Source organism: Schistocerca piceifrons, chromosome X, assembly GCF_021461385.2.
Source record: "Schistocerca piceifrons isolate TAMUIC-IGC-003096 chromosome X, iqSchPice1.1, whole genome shotgun sequence".
Classification (NCBI taxonomy): Eukaryota; Metazoa; Arthropoda; class Insecta; order Orthoptera; family Acrididae; genus Schistocerca; species Schistocerca piceifrons.
Window position 1 is genome coordinate 89,963,652 of NC_060149.1, and position 14,096 is coordinate 89,977,747.

Consider the following 14,096-nt stretch of genomic DNA (forward strand, 5'->3'; position numbering starts at 1 on the left):
ACCTGTACTTTTTGTATACCTTCTTTAATTTCATCTACTCTTTGTTTGTTTCCAATAGCAACTCTTTTCAAAGCCTCTGTTAATTCACCTTTTACAATGCTGACAGATGTTTCGCATTTATTCTCAACTCGAGAAATTTTGTCATCTACTTTATTTTCTAATGACTTCAATTCATTTTCCCCACATTTCTTTTAAAACAACAGTCTGCTTTTCAAGTTTTTCATTAAACCCACTATTAAGTTTACTAATTGTTTCATTAAAACCACTGTCAAGTTTACTAATTTTTTCAGTAAAACCACTGTCAAGTTTTTCGAGTTTACTATTAATTTTTTCATTCAAATTAGTTTGTCCTTTTATAGAGCCCATTAAAGCTGCAAACATTTCCTGCATACTTCCAATTTCCATTTTTGGCATCACTGTTTCTTGTTTGCCTTGTTCCACCGGAACTATACCAAATTTGGTATTAACATTTGACACGTTTGACACATTTGATTCAGTAACATTACCAGCACTATTATCACACAACTGATTGTTACTGAGTTCACGCTTAATGTCACTTTTGGGATTAGTATTATCCCCACTAGTTACATTAACAAGACATACTTGAAGCAGACACAATTCCACTGTCCGTAAATAACATAGAAATATCATCAAATACATCCCCTTTTATTATAACATCTACTCCTTCTCTCTGTTCAGGCGCGGTAGTGTATGAAGCACTCACACTGAATGAAAGTTCTTTCTCCTTCACCGTAGACACATAATCTTTATCACTTGCCATTTTTCTCAGTCTTTCAGCACACACACACAACAGATGTAACACAGTTGACTTATCTTATGTCGAATGCTGGTGCCTCGGCGTGTTGAAATTGCGAGTCCGATCCCCTACGGCTGCCGTAACAGTTTCCGGGCTCCCGCTCGTCGCGTAGGCTGGAGCTACTGCAGCCGTTGCGGATCATCTTCTTTCTTGCAGCTCCAGCAACTCGAAACGGGTTCCGTTCAAACTTCTGCTAGTACCGGTCCACTAAATTCTTTCACTAACATTCACTGTTCGGTCCATCAAAATCTTTCTCTCGACCGCAGATTCAAAATACTACGGCTTTAGTGTTTCCCGGCACCGATGCACCACGTGCGGCGGCGCGGTTCCTTCCGTCCCTTTGAGACGAACCTGCACCTACCTGTGAACATTGTCTTAGCAGATCATCAGTAGGGAAGCCGAGCGAAATCTACTGTACTTCGACGTAACCAGGCTGCAATTAAAGTCACTAATCTACATTTCAGGAGAAAGTTTTCACACGAAATGAAAGGTTGGAAATTTTGTCATTAATTTATATATTCTGAAACGTAGGTGGACAAGTATCACTGCCAAGCCCGTGCTAGTCTTAACACAGTCACTCACAATCCCTTTCACTCACGTTAGCAAGTTTATGATGTTGCATTTCCCGAAAACGTAATAGCTACAAAAATACGGATTGTTTTTGATTGAGAATGCTCGACAAATATTAAGTCTGTCGGTACCAAATGCAGTCACTGTTTTTAGCCACAGATCTGCTCAATACGCCACGCGGGATTTATGTCTTTTCTCGTCACAAAATTCACTTAAAAATTCCGAAATTTCTACACACCCATCGGAATAATTATGCCGTCACTTTACAACACTTTTGATGTATGAAACACTGCTAGATCCGGCAACTTATCATTTGCATCGGAACTACTACTACACGCGTCCGAACCGTTTCATGGCTAGGCTTCGACTCCTCGCTAGAATACTGTAAGTCTTCTCTGCCAGCAGAGAAAGGCGCGCGAAGAATACTGCATTACTATTGGTCAGTTTACTCAACAGCCAATAGCAAAACAACATTCTCCTGCGTCAGTCCGGGCTTTTCGTCAATAACCAATCGCAAAATAGTAAACCTAACGACTGCACTTTTTACCGACGTAATTATCTCATATGCTGAAGTTTTGTTTATGCATAAAGTTATTTACTATTGTTATTTACACCAGAATTAACTTTCCCTTTACCATAAACTTACTTTACAACTCTATTCTACAAAAATCCCCTTCGTCCACATCCATACTTCTTCGAAATGTTCCCACACTAAATCCCACTACAAAACTCGTTAAACAATTATCTTCATATTAACCTTAAACGACACTCACGTATCATTAATACTGCTCAAACACATTTATAATATTTTTCGTACACAAAAAGACATAATAACACTTTATGAAAATACTAGAACAGTTTATGAAAAACATTCTATTACTTTAGTGCACTCTAGTGGGCACAATCGAAACTAAATTACAGTCCCCTATCCAATACTGTCCTCTATCGGCTGATACATAAACTACGTGCGCGTACAGTTTTGCTTCACCATCTGTCACTATCCAGCTCTGAGACGCATCTACCACTTAACCGCCTCCAAGGCACGATCGGTATACGGCGCTACGCCTCACGTGGTTCCTGGTGCTTCCATGTCAACTTTTTCTCATATTCCACTTGCAGTTGGATACTTGTTTCCATGTACAGGAATTGTCTGGCACCAAATAGAAGACATGCAAATACTCCCTCAATTTCCCCTCATTTCGGCGTATAATATGATTCACCAGTGTCTGTAATCACTAAAAGACGCCTCCACAGGATCCAACGCAAGTATGTGATTCAGTGGCTAGACTTAACTCCAAATCCCAGACCGTTTCTACCGGAATGTGTAGTGCTATCAGCGACACTTGTGTGTGCCTGTAGAACCGAGACCGATTTTTATGGAGGGTGATGGTAACATAGCCGTTATGATCGTGTTTTTAATAGCGCGGTCCTTATGCAAAATATATGTTGTTGGCGGCAGAGTTCTTCTGTGATCAGCTTCAAGTGCCGCTTCCCAATAGTATTCCTCGAAAGGAACGTCATTTTCCCTCCAGGGATTCCCATTTGAACTACCTAGTGAGTGTAATCTGAATGCTGAAAAAAGAATTTCTCGTCATGCAAAGTGATTCTCACTATCAATTTAATTAATTAGCCTATCAATTTGATATCTATGACGTGCCGCCTGGCTGCTGGAGGCGATGGCTAGGGCCTACGGGTATGATACTTGACTTGGAGTGGTAATCAGGCTTTTTCTCGTTGGGGCGGTATCTTTTAACGAAATGTCAATCTCTCACCTGTACAGGGAGTTACAACTATCGTATTAAAACAAATGTATTACCGAATTTATAAAGTGATATGTAGTATAAGCTTGATATTTACCACTTCTCTGTGCTGTTATCTTCAGAGACTTCGTATGTGGCGAAGCATTCGGCTAGCTTAAGGGAGTCCGAAATTGAGCAGGCGTTCTGTGACAGATGTAGATCTTAGCACTCTGTCATGAGCCGAAAATGAGTTTAAATATTCTAGACATGTGATGCATGATGTAACAGATATTAAACTGATTAGAGCCGATTTTTTTCTACTTGATGACAGAATACGTAGAGGAAATGCTGCCTATGCCATACCGTTATAGGATGTTTACAACAAGCAACAGTACTTCAGCGATTTGAAAAAGATGTATGCCTCGATTTCTTCGGTCTTCGAAAATAACTTGTATAAATGGGAGAAATCTACATTTTGTTTGAGAAATTCGAGGTGTATGGTCAACGACACACAGTCTCAGATTGGGTACAGTGGGTTTTTTGAACTCTGCGGTCTATGTTGGGGTGGATTAGGTTAGAACTAATGTATACATCCAAGCCGCAGCTACTTGTTTTGCAGTACACTGTGGCTGCTGCAGCAGTTGTCATGAGGAGTCGGTAACCGGAAGTAAAGGATTAGTTCAGCCTGTGATGGGCACTTATTTACGAAGAATGCGCCGATCTGTTTGATCTTGTCCGTGGTAGTAGGGTCTGGTGAAGTGACCAATATCACTTATATTCCAAACATTGTCTTAAACGCCATATATTGTTTAAATAAACAATACTGCACACATTGCGTAAATTGTTTAAATAGCGTTCCATACACTGCAATCGATTTCCCTCCAAATGACTAATCAGCTGATTCTTTTACTTGCCAATTTCCAGGTGAGTGAGGGTAGGAGTACTGAGAATTTCCCAGATATGGGGGTTAATATTGATTGATTTAATTAATTAGTCAAACAAACTAATATCAAAAGTGTCTGTGTATGGATGAGGGGATTTCCGAGAAGCATGGGGGAGGAGGAGGGGCAGTGGAATGCGGAGGGGGGGGGGGCGGTTTCTTACAGAAACACTTAACTGCACAACATGTTGGGGGCTTGTCAATCAATAGGACGGATTTTACCCAGGGGGTTATAATCCACGTAGCACAACATTAGTTTAATACTTGTCAAGCAAAAGAGAGCAATAGGTTTCCCCTGTAAGCATGCTTGCCTTTGATGTAGGCTGCCCAGAGCGTGTGCTCATTCTCTCTTTGTCCTACCACTCTCACGCATAGGGTGTTTTCAACTGAAGTGACAAACGGTCTCGAAAACAGGTCCAAAAGACATGTAAGACTGTCAGTGTCCTCAAAACCTTCATAAAACTATCCTTTTAATTCTTGCAAGCGCACACAGAATTCTTAAAACCTTAATCTTTCCATGACACCAATGGGGTGAGGTAACTGGAGTGTCTTTGTCAGAATGTGTCCATTCTACAACGCGATTTCCTTTTTAAATGCATCCCCACCAAATCAAATGTTCAAATGCGTGTGAAATCCTATGGGACTTAACTGCTAAGGTCATCAGTCCCTAAGCTTACACACTACTTAACCTAAATTATCCTAAGGACAAACACACACACTCATGCCCGAGGGAGGACTCGAACCTCCGCCGGGACCAGCCACACAGTCCATGACTGCAGCGCCTCAAACCGCTCGGCTAATCCCGCGCGGCCCACCAAATCAGAAAGGAGTTACCATGCAGTGTTTACTGAGACAGTGTGCAGTCAAGTCAACTTAAAATGCGAACTCGGCAACCCTTCCCGAATTTCTAAATTTAAAATACGTACCACCAATTTTTTCAAGAGCTCCATGCCTGAAAATTTAGCACAAAGTACTTCTTGATGTATAGAACGACGAAACCCGTGTGTCGATCGTTGCAATTTTTTGCTCTCTCCATGTCATCCAAATGCCTAAATTCGCTCCATGGTTGTGTTACGTCGTTTCATAGCAAATAAGAGGTGCACGTCGCTTATGCAAACTGAGAATTGTCATCATTCTCTACTGCCATTTCCATCCATGTTAGAGGATTGTGACAATAGATAACTATATTGCCTATTTCTGCGCAAACAGCCACTGGACCTGTGAACTTCCTTCATACCAAGAACAAATAGCGAACGGTAAACAACACTGACACCATGACACTGCCAGACTCAGAGAGATCCTCCGACCGAAAAATGCCACACCTCAATGCTGAATGAAATGCCATGCTCTTCTGTGTACTTCAGAGAAGAACCGAGCATCTACATCTACATTCATACTCCGCAATCCACTATACGGTGCGTGGCGGAGAGTACCTCATATCACAACTAGCATCTTCTCTCCCTGTTCCACTCCCAAACAGAACGAGGGAAAAATGACTGCCTATATGCCTCTGTACGAGCCCTAATCTCTCTTATCTTACCTTTGTGGTCTTTCCGCGAGATATAAGTTGGCGGCTGTAAAACTGTACTGCAGTCGGTCTCAAATGCTGGTTCTCTAAATTTCCTCAATAGCGATTCACGAAAAGAACGCCTCCTTTCCTCTAGAGACTCCCACCCGAGTTCCTGAAGCATTTCCGTAACACTCGCGTGATAATCAAACATACCAGTAACAAATCTAGCAGCCCGCCTCTGAATTGCTTCTATGTCCTTCCCCAATCCGACCTCATAGGCATCCCAAACGCTCGAACAGTACTCAAGAACAGGTCGTATTAGTGTTTTATAAGCGGTCTCCTTTGCAGATGAACCACATCTTCCCAAAATTCTACCAATGAACCGAAGACGACTATCCGCCTTCCCCTCAACTGCTCGTTCCACTTCATAACGCTCTGCAATGTTACGCTCAAGTATTTAATCGACGTGACTGTGTCAAGCGCTACACTACTAATGGAGTATTCAAACATTACGGGATTCTTTTTCCTATTCATCTGCATTTATTTACATTTATCTATATCTAAAGTTAACTACCATTCTTTACACCAATTACAAATCCTGTCCAAGTCATCTTGTATCCTCCTACAGTCACTCAACGACGACACCTTCCCGTACACCACAGCATCATCAGCAAACAGCCGCACATTGCTATCCACCCTATCCAAAAGATCATTTATGTAGATAGAAAACAACAGCGAACCTACCACACTTTCCTGGGGCACTCTAGATGATACCCTCACCTCCGATGAACACTCACCATCGAGGACAACGTACTGGGTTCTATTACTTAAGAATTCTTCGAGCTACTTACATATTTGGGAACCAATCCCATATGCTCGTGCCGGCCGGGTTGGCCGAGCGGTTCTAGGCGCTACAGTCTGGAACCGCGCGACCGCTATGGTCGCAGGTTCGAATCCTGCCTCGGGCATGGATGTATGTGATGTCATTAGGTTAGTTAGGTTTAAGTAATTCTAAGTTCTAGGGGACTGATGACCTCAGAAGTTAAGTCCCATAGTGCTCAGAGCCATTTGAACCATATGCTCGTACCTTAGTTAGGAGTCTGCAGTGGGGCACCGAGTCAAACGCTTTTCTGAAGTCAAAGAATATGGCATCCGTCTGATACCCTTCTTCCATGGTTCGCAAGATATCATGTGAAAAAAGGGCGAGTTGCGTTTCGTAGAAGCGATGCTTTCTAAAGCCGTGCTGATGCATGGACAGCAACTTCTCTGTCTCAAGGAAATTCATTATATTCGAACCGAGAATATGTTCGAGAATCCTGCAACAAACCGATGTTAAGGATATTGGTCTGTAATTTTGAGGATCCGTCCTTCTACCCTTCTTATATACAGGCGTCACCTGTGCTTTTTTCCAGTCGCTCGGGACTTTACGTTGGGCAAGAGATTCGCGATAAATGCAAGCTAAGTAAGGAGCCAATGCAGTAGAGTACTCTCTGTAAAACCGAACTAGAATCCCATCAGGAAATGGCGATTTACTTATTTTCAACCCATTCAGCTGCTTCACAACTCCAGGGATGTCTATCACTATGTCCTCCATACGGTAATCTGTACGAGACTCAAACAGTGGTATGTTTGTACGATCCTCCTGCGTGAAACATTTCTCAAATGCTAAATTTAAAATTTCAGCTTTCGTTTTTCTGTCATCCGTTACTAGGCCAGCCTGGTCAGTGAGTGACTGGATGGAAGCCTTCGACCCGCTAACCGATTTTACGCAAGACCAGAATTTCCTTGGGTTTTCAGCGAGATCTTTTGCTAAGGTATGACGGTGGTAGTGGTTGTATGCTTTGCGCATCGCCCTTTTTACAGCAGTACGAATCTCTACTAACTTTTGCCTCTCCTCATTCTCCCGATCTTTCTTGTACCGCGAGTGCAACTGTCTTTGCTTCCTGAGCATTCTCCGAACTGCGCTGTTAAACCACGGTGGGTCTTTTCCGTCCGTAACCCACTTTTTCGGCACATACGTGTCCAATGCGTGATTTACAATGTGTTTACAATTAGCCTATAATTCTTCCACGTCCAGCGTACCGGAAGTAAATGAAATCGATTCATTTACTAAGTGGGATGCTAATAACTGCTTATCTGATCTTTCTAGTAAGAATACTCTCCTAGGCTGCTTGATCGACTTTTTAACTTTCGTAACCGTAGTCGTAATGACAACATCATGATCACTAATACCTGTCTCAACACTGACCCCGCCGATGCGGTCTGGTCTGTTCGTGGCTACCAGATCTAAAATATTTCCATTACGCCTTGGCTGTAGATGTAGCTGTTCAAGACAGTTTTCGGATAATTTGTTCAAAAGTAATTCACACGACGGCTTGTCTGTACCACCTGTAATGAATCCATAGACATCCCAGTCTATACTAGGTAGGTTGAAGTCGCCTACGACTCATATAGCATGATCCTGGTACTTCTGCGATACAGAGTGTAGACTCCCTTTGAATGATTCTAGAACTGTCACGGTGGAACCTGGTGGCCGGTAATAACACCCAACAATCAACTTTATTTCTCCTAGCCCTGTTAAACGTCTCCAGATAACTTCACAATCACACTCTACTTCGACCTCAGTAGACACAATATTTTTGTCAACTGCAATGAAGACACCACGTCCTACGGTGTCTAATCTGTCTTTCCGATACACGTTCCAACCCTCACTAAATATTTCAGAACTTCCTATCTCAGGGTTCAGCCAGGTCTCAGTCCCGAGAATAATTTGCTCGCCACATGCTTCCTGGAGGGCAGTAAATTCAGGAACTTTATTCCGAACACTATGAACATTTACTGCTAATATCTTGATAGCTGAAGTGTCTTTACACTGAGCGCGTCCTGATTTTCCTGCCTGCACGTCGACTAGTGAGTGTTCACGAGGACACCTCGCACTACTGCCTAGCCTGAAAAACCCTATGTGCACGCCACAAGTACTCTGCTACCCGAGTAGCCGCTTCCATTGTGTAGTGCACCCCTGATCTATCTAGGGGGGGTCCTACACTTCCCCACCCAATAGCGCAAGTCTAGAAATCTGCAGCCAAGACCGTCATAGAGTCGACGAAGCCTCTGGTTGAGACCCTCCACTCGGCTCCAAACCAAAGGACCCCGATCCACTCTGGGAACGATGCTGCAAATAGAGAGCTCTGCTTGCACCCCGCGTGCGAGGCCAGCAGTCTTCACCAAATCCGCCAGCGGCCTGTACGAACTGAGGATCGCCTCAGAACCCAAGCGACAGGCATCATTGGTGCCGATGTGAGCAACTACTTGCAGACGACTGCACCCCGTACGCTCGATAACCGCAGGCAAGGCCGCCTCCACATCTCGGATGAGGCCCCCCGGCAGACAAACCGAGTGAACGTTGGAATTCTTTCCAGTCCTGTACGCTATTTCCCTAAGGGGCTCCATCACCCGCCTAACGTTGGAGCTCCCAATAACCAGCAAGCCTTTGCCCCCGTGTACCTGCTCGGGCCCTGCTGAAGGAGCGGCCACCTGCCCACTGACGGGCGAGGGCAGACGGCCAGCCTCCGCATTGGCCCTCCGCCTCGAGCGACGCGAACGCTTTGCAGTCCGCCACTCGCCCTGAGGTGAGGGCGGCCCCAACGCGCCGGGTACACTAGAAGGTGCCTCGGCGGCTGAGTCAGCGGACGCAGCAAGCGACGTGCCAGACCCTCCGCCGTCGCTGCACCTCGAGGCAGCAGCCTGAAGGCGGCTGACCGTGGCCAACAGCACGCTCAGCTGCTCGCGAACCGCGGCCAGATCCTCCTGCGCCAGCACACAACACGCACACACCCTGTCCATCCTACTGCTAATATCTGGACGTATAGAGTTGCGACAAATAAAGCAGCAATATGCGACTGCACAGTTGCGTCACCAGCACCAGATTGAGCTGCGATATATGAACAATTACTTAGGAACCAAGCAATCAAATGACCACGACTACGCCACTATACAGATATTACAATGCGATCTTACCCGTGTCTTAGTACAAATGACAACCTCCTACGCGATGTTACACTCTACCGCTATTAAAATTTGATACTACCCCTTTCTAATTCGAAAATACGCAAAGATCCGAAAAATTTTACCACACTAGCACACAAACACACAAAGTAATTTGAATTAAGCCTGCGGAACTAATAGGAAAAACTGAATATACGACTAGTTTCTTCTACTGCTGCTCGCACACGTCACTCTGCAAGCACAGATGAAACTGCACTGGCCTCTGTCTGCTGCTAACTGATTCTACGAAATAGACAGAAAGCACTGACTGTCCAAAACAAACAACTGACTAACGACTCCGCGTATTTATACTCTACGGCTATCAATAAGCAATATTACTCCTCTCAAATACGAGAATACGCAAGGATTTTATGTAATTAAATTTGCAAGCGCACAAACACTCGGAAAGAAATTAAGAATCAAATTACAAAACAAATATGAAAGCTAAATATGCGACCCGCTACTGAACTGCTGCACTGCTGCAAACCCGAGTGACAGCCAGGGCTTGGAACGCCCGTGGCCCTCATATGTTGCACATGACAAATTTGGCATGTCATGGATTGACCTCTCTAAGAGCGTATTTTATGTTCTCGTAGTATTTTATTAAATATTTAAACAAAGTAACACGCAAATGAATTTTATCCACACTGGATGGTGTCGAACTCCGTGACTGTTCCTTTATGGGATGTAGAAAAATATCCGCTACCAGTCACAATAAAATGTTATTTATTTGTCACACGACCGGTTTAGGGTTTGCGCCCATCTTCAGGTGTTTATACATTCATGTACATGTTTCTACTTTTGGAGATCAATAAAGATGAAGCACCATTATTACACTTATGCTGTGGTAATAGTTTTGCCACTTAGTTACACCCTTATGGTCATTCTGTACGCAGCTCAGTAGAACAATGCAGCGAGCGGCTCTTGGCGCTACAGTCTGGAACCGCGTGACCGCTACGGTCGCAGGTTCGAATCCTGTCTCGGGCATGGATGTGTGTGATGTCCTTAGGTTAGTTAGGTTTAAGTAATTCTAAGTTCTAGGGGACTGATGACCTCCTAAGTTAAGTCCCATAGTAAAAGAAAAAAAAAAGTACATTGCAGAGGCAAGCGATGTCACTGGAAAATTTTACGGACCGAATTAGGAATTTAAATATTAATACTTACGAACCGACAGATAATGACAACAAGAAACAAAGCAATTCTTCAAGACTCACAGCAGAGGGCGCTAAATAAATTCTTGCGGTATTTGCTAGCTAAAATTTCCCGCATATTTCCAGTAGAATTTTCGAAGTCGTTAAACAAAGCTATGGCAACTGCAACGGCATAGGTAGAAACAAGTACGATTACCCGACCTAGGGAAATGAGGATTAGTTTTAATGCAGAAATCACATGTTATCGGCGTGGTGATCCTGGTCATATTTGGCACAACTGTAGGATATTTCAGTGTGGGACGTGTAATCGGACTGAACATTCGCAGCAGGAATGTCAGCATAGGTTTCCACCGGCTAAAGGAGGATATTCGCAGGATGAAGCTTATAGTCCAGCATTAAACAAAAATGGGAATTTGTGTGCAGTGTTTCCAGTACATGTGGACATAGGAGATCCGTGTGCAGGATCAGTAAAAGATTATTGAATGAAAGGCTTGTAAGAGGAAGGACAAGTTTTTATTGGATACAAGATTACAGGTATCCACGATAAGTCAAGGTATACTTGGGGTAAGGAATATGAACCCGAGTCATTGTACACTGAGTGGTGTACATGAGGATAGTGTTCATTCACTCAGATCAGCGTTGATGAACTTCTGAGTAGGAAGGAAAGACTTCTGGGCTTGCTTGGCAACACTTCCCGAATTTGGAAACAGTTGCGATGTCATACTTAGATCGGACTTTCTGAGTAAATATCACTATAAAATTAATCTGGAATTGCACGTAGTAGAGCTGTAAGTACACCATACCATTCGGGTACTGCCGCCAACAAAATTGAAATGCTACAAGGCACACCTCTAGGCGAGGGGGAACCGGCTAGATGGTGTGCATGGTCACATAGCATTGATGCACGGAATAAAATACTGCAAGGTACTGGAAAACTAGTCAGCGTAGACATAGCAGCAGATCTGCCAATCAACATCTTCTGCATAGTGAATATTTTGCGGGAAATGAGGAACTGGACAAAGCAAAGTTTTTGTGCGCCGTAGTCTGTCATAAGTGAAGGTGGTTGACGGAATCTGGTTAGTTCCGTTTAGCATGGACAATTTTGATTCAGTGAGAATAGACCTGTCCTGAGGTGCACTGAAAGCTATCCTAGAAGTACTACAGACGGAAGAGTTGGATAGGGAAAATTTGCCAGTTTACCTGCACTGTGGCAAAAGTGTCATATTTACAAGGGTATGACAAGGAAGAATACGCGAAATTGTTTAATTCTATTGCCAGCAATTCTAATAATACAGTGTAGGATTCCCACAGGTAATGAAGCCATTCCACGTTCACCTACAATTAGTGATGCTGCAGCTAATAAATCAATAGCTCCGTTATCCATACATGTTATAAAAATGAATGCATGTACGCTCCACATCTCCTCATAAACCATTCTACCGATTTCAACTAAACGCGGTACACATATCACTTACAGTCTGGAAAGAACCTCTCTGGAGGTAACAACCACCTACCTACAACAGGGGTGGAGGTGAAAAAGTGCAAATGAACATACTTAATTCATGTAGTAACTGTGTCAGCACTTAGTAACTTACAACAAACATTACACGTAACTTCAAAACTTTAGCCACGAGCGGTAGGCGTGCGGTCTTGGGCGTCTTGTCACGGTTCGCGCGGCTCACCCCGTCGGAGGTTCGAGTCCTCCCTCGGGCATGGGTGTGTGTGTTGTCTTTAGCGTAAGTTAGTTTAAGTTAAATTAAGTAATGCGTAAGCCTAGGGACCGATGACCTACGCAGTTTGGTCCCATAGTCCTTACCACAAATTTCCCACATTTTTCAAAACTTCACGAAACCACAAAATAATAAAAGAAAAACAGCTTTTAGCTTACTACATTTTCGCTGTTCATGCATTGAAACTGCCGCGTGAAGCATGGCGTTTTAATTTATTACTTCTTTACTACTAGCTTTATTCACAACACATTTGGTGTACTACTAAATGTACCTGCAAAATTCTATCACTGAACAGCACATACTTCAGGAGAGGACGTCATAAACACTGAGCTGGGCGAAAATGAAACCGCAGGGCGAAATTCGCTAAAGATATGTACAAAAACGCGAGAAGTGTGTGAAAAGTATGTGAAATATATTTGACGTGTACATACGCGGTCAGAGCCACGGGGAAAATTCATCTTAAACCGATGGTTCGATTTTGACCTAATTTGGTATGCTTGGTAGCTATATTGTGGAAGGAAATACTGTGGCGGTAAGAACAAAAGAATCACTAGCCTCATACTAGGAAGGAAAATATGTTGAGAGAGAGGAGGAGGAGGAGATGGATGAGGAGATGGGGCGGAGTAAATGGACAGAAAAAGGGAAGAGGGGGAGATGGACAGACAAAGAAAAGAGGAAGAGATGGACAGAAAGAGAAGGGTGGAGGTTATGATGAGCGAGAGGTGGAGGAGGAGATGGACAGCGAGAGCAGGAGGTGGAGATGGTCAGGCAAAGACAGGGAGAGAGAGAGGAGGAGATAGACAGAGAACGGAGCAGAAAGATATGGACAAAGATTGTGAGTGGGGGGAGGGAGGGAAGAAATGGACAGAGAGATGGGGTGGAGGAGAACCCCGGCAATACTGACGACTTAAGATGAGGGAAATCAAGATGGGTTGAGGTGTGAATTGAAGTTTGTGCTGCGGAAGAGTGGTGGGAGGGAGGGGGGGGGGGGCATTGGAGTAGGACAGTCCATGCAGCCGCGTTAGCCACACTGTCAGGCCACTATACTGAATAGCAGATGTGACTCACTAGCAGGAGACCTGGGTTCAAGTCCCAGCCTTGGCACAAAGTTTAATTCATCTCTTCAGTTTTTATCCTTCATGAAGATAAAGTTGAGGCATGTTATGTCTGCAGGAAAATGTAATTCCATCAGATCAATGTTGGTATTTAAATCAGTGTACAGTCACGGATATATACTCAGTGCTGAAAATCACAGAAACTTTAGATAACCTCAGGCAATGCCATTTCTTTATGACTTTGTATTGGGAAAGTTGGTACCAACAGTTGTAATTGGCAGTGTAGAATCCACTGTGAACTGGGTTTACATTTCAATTCAGTCATAACCAGTACCACCCAATTTCATTAGGATTTAAGAATGCACCAGCAACATTGCAATGGCTGTCTAAAGCCTAATCAATTTGTTGTACACTTGGTAGACATTATACAACTACATGTACATCTACATGGATACTCTGTAAGTCACACTTAAATGCCTGGCAGACGGTTAATCGAACTACCTTCATAATAATTCTCTATTACTCCAATCTCGAACAGCG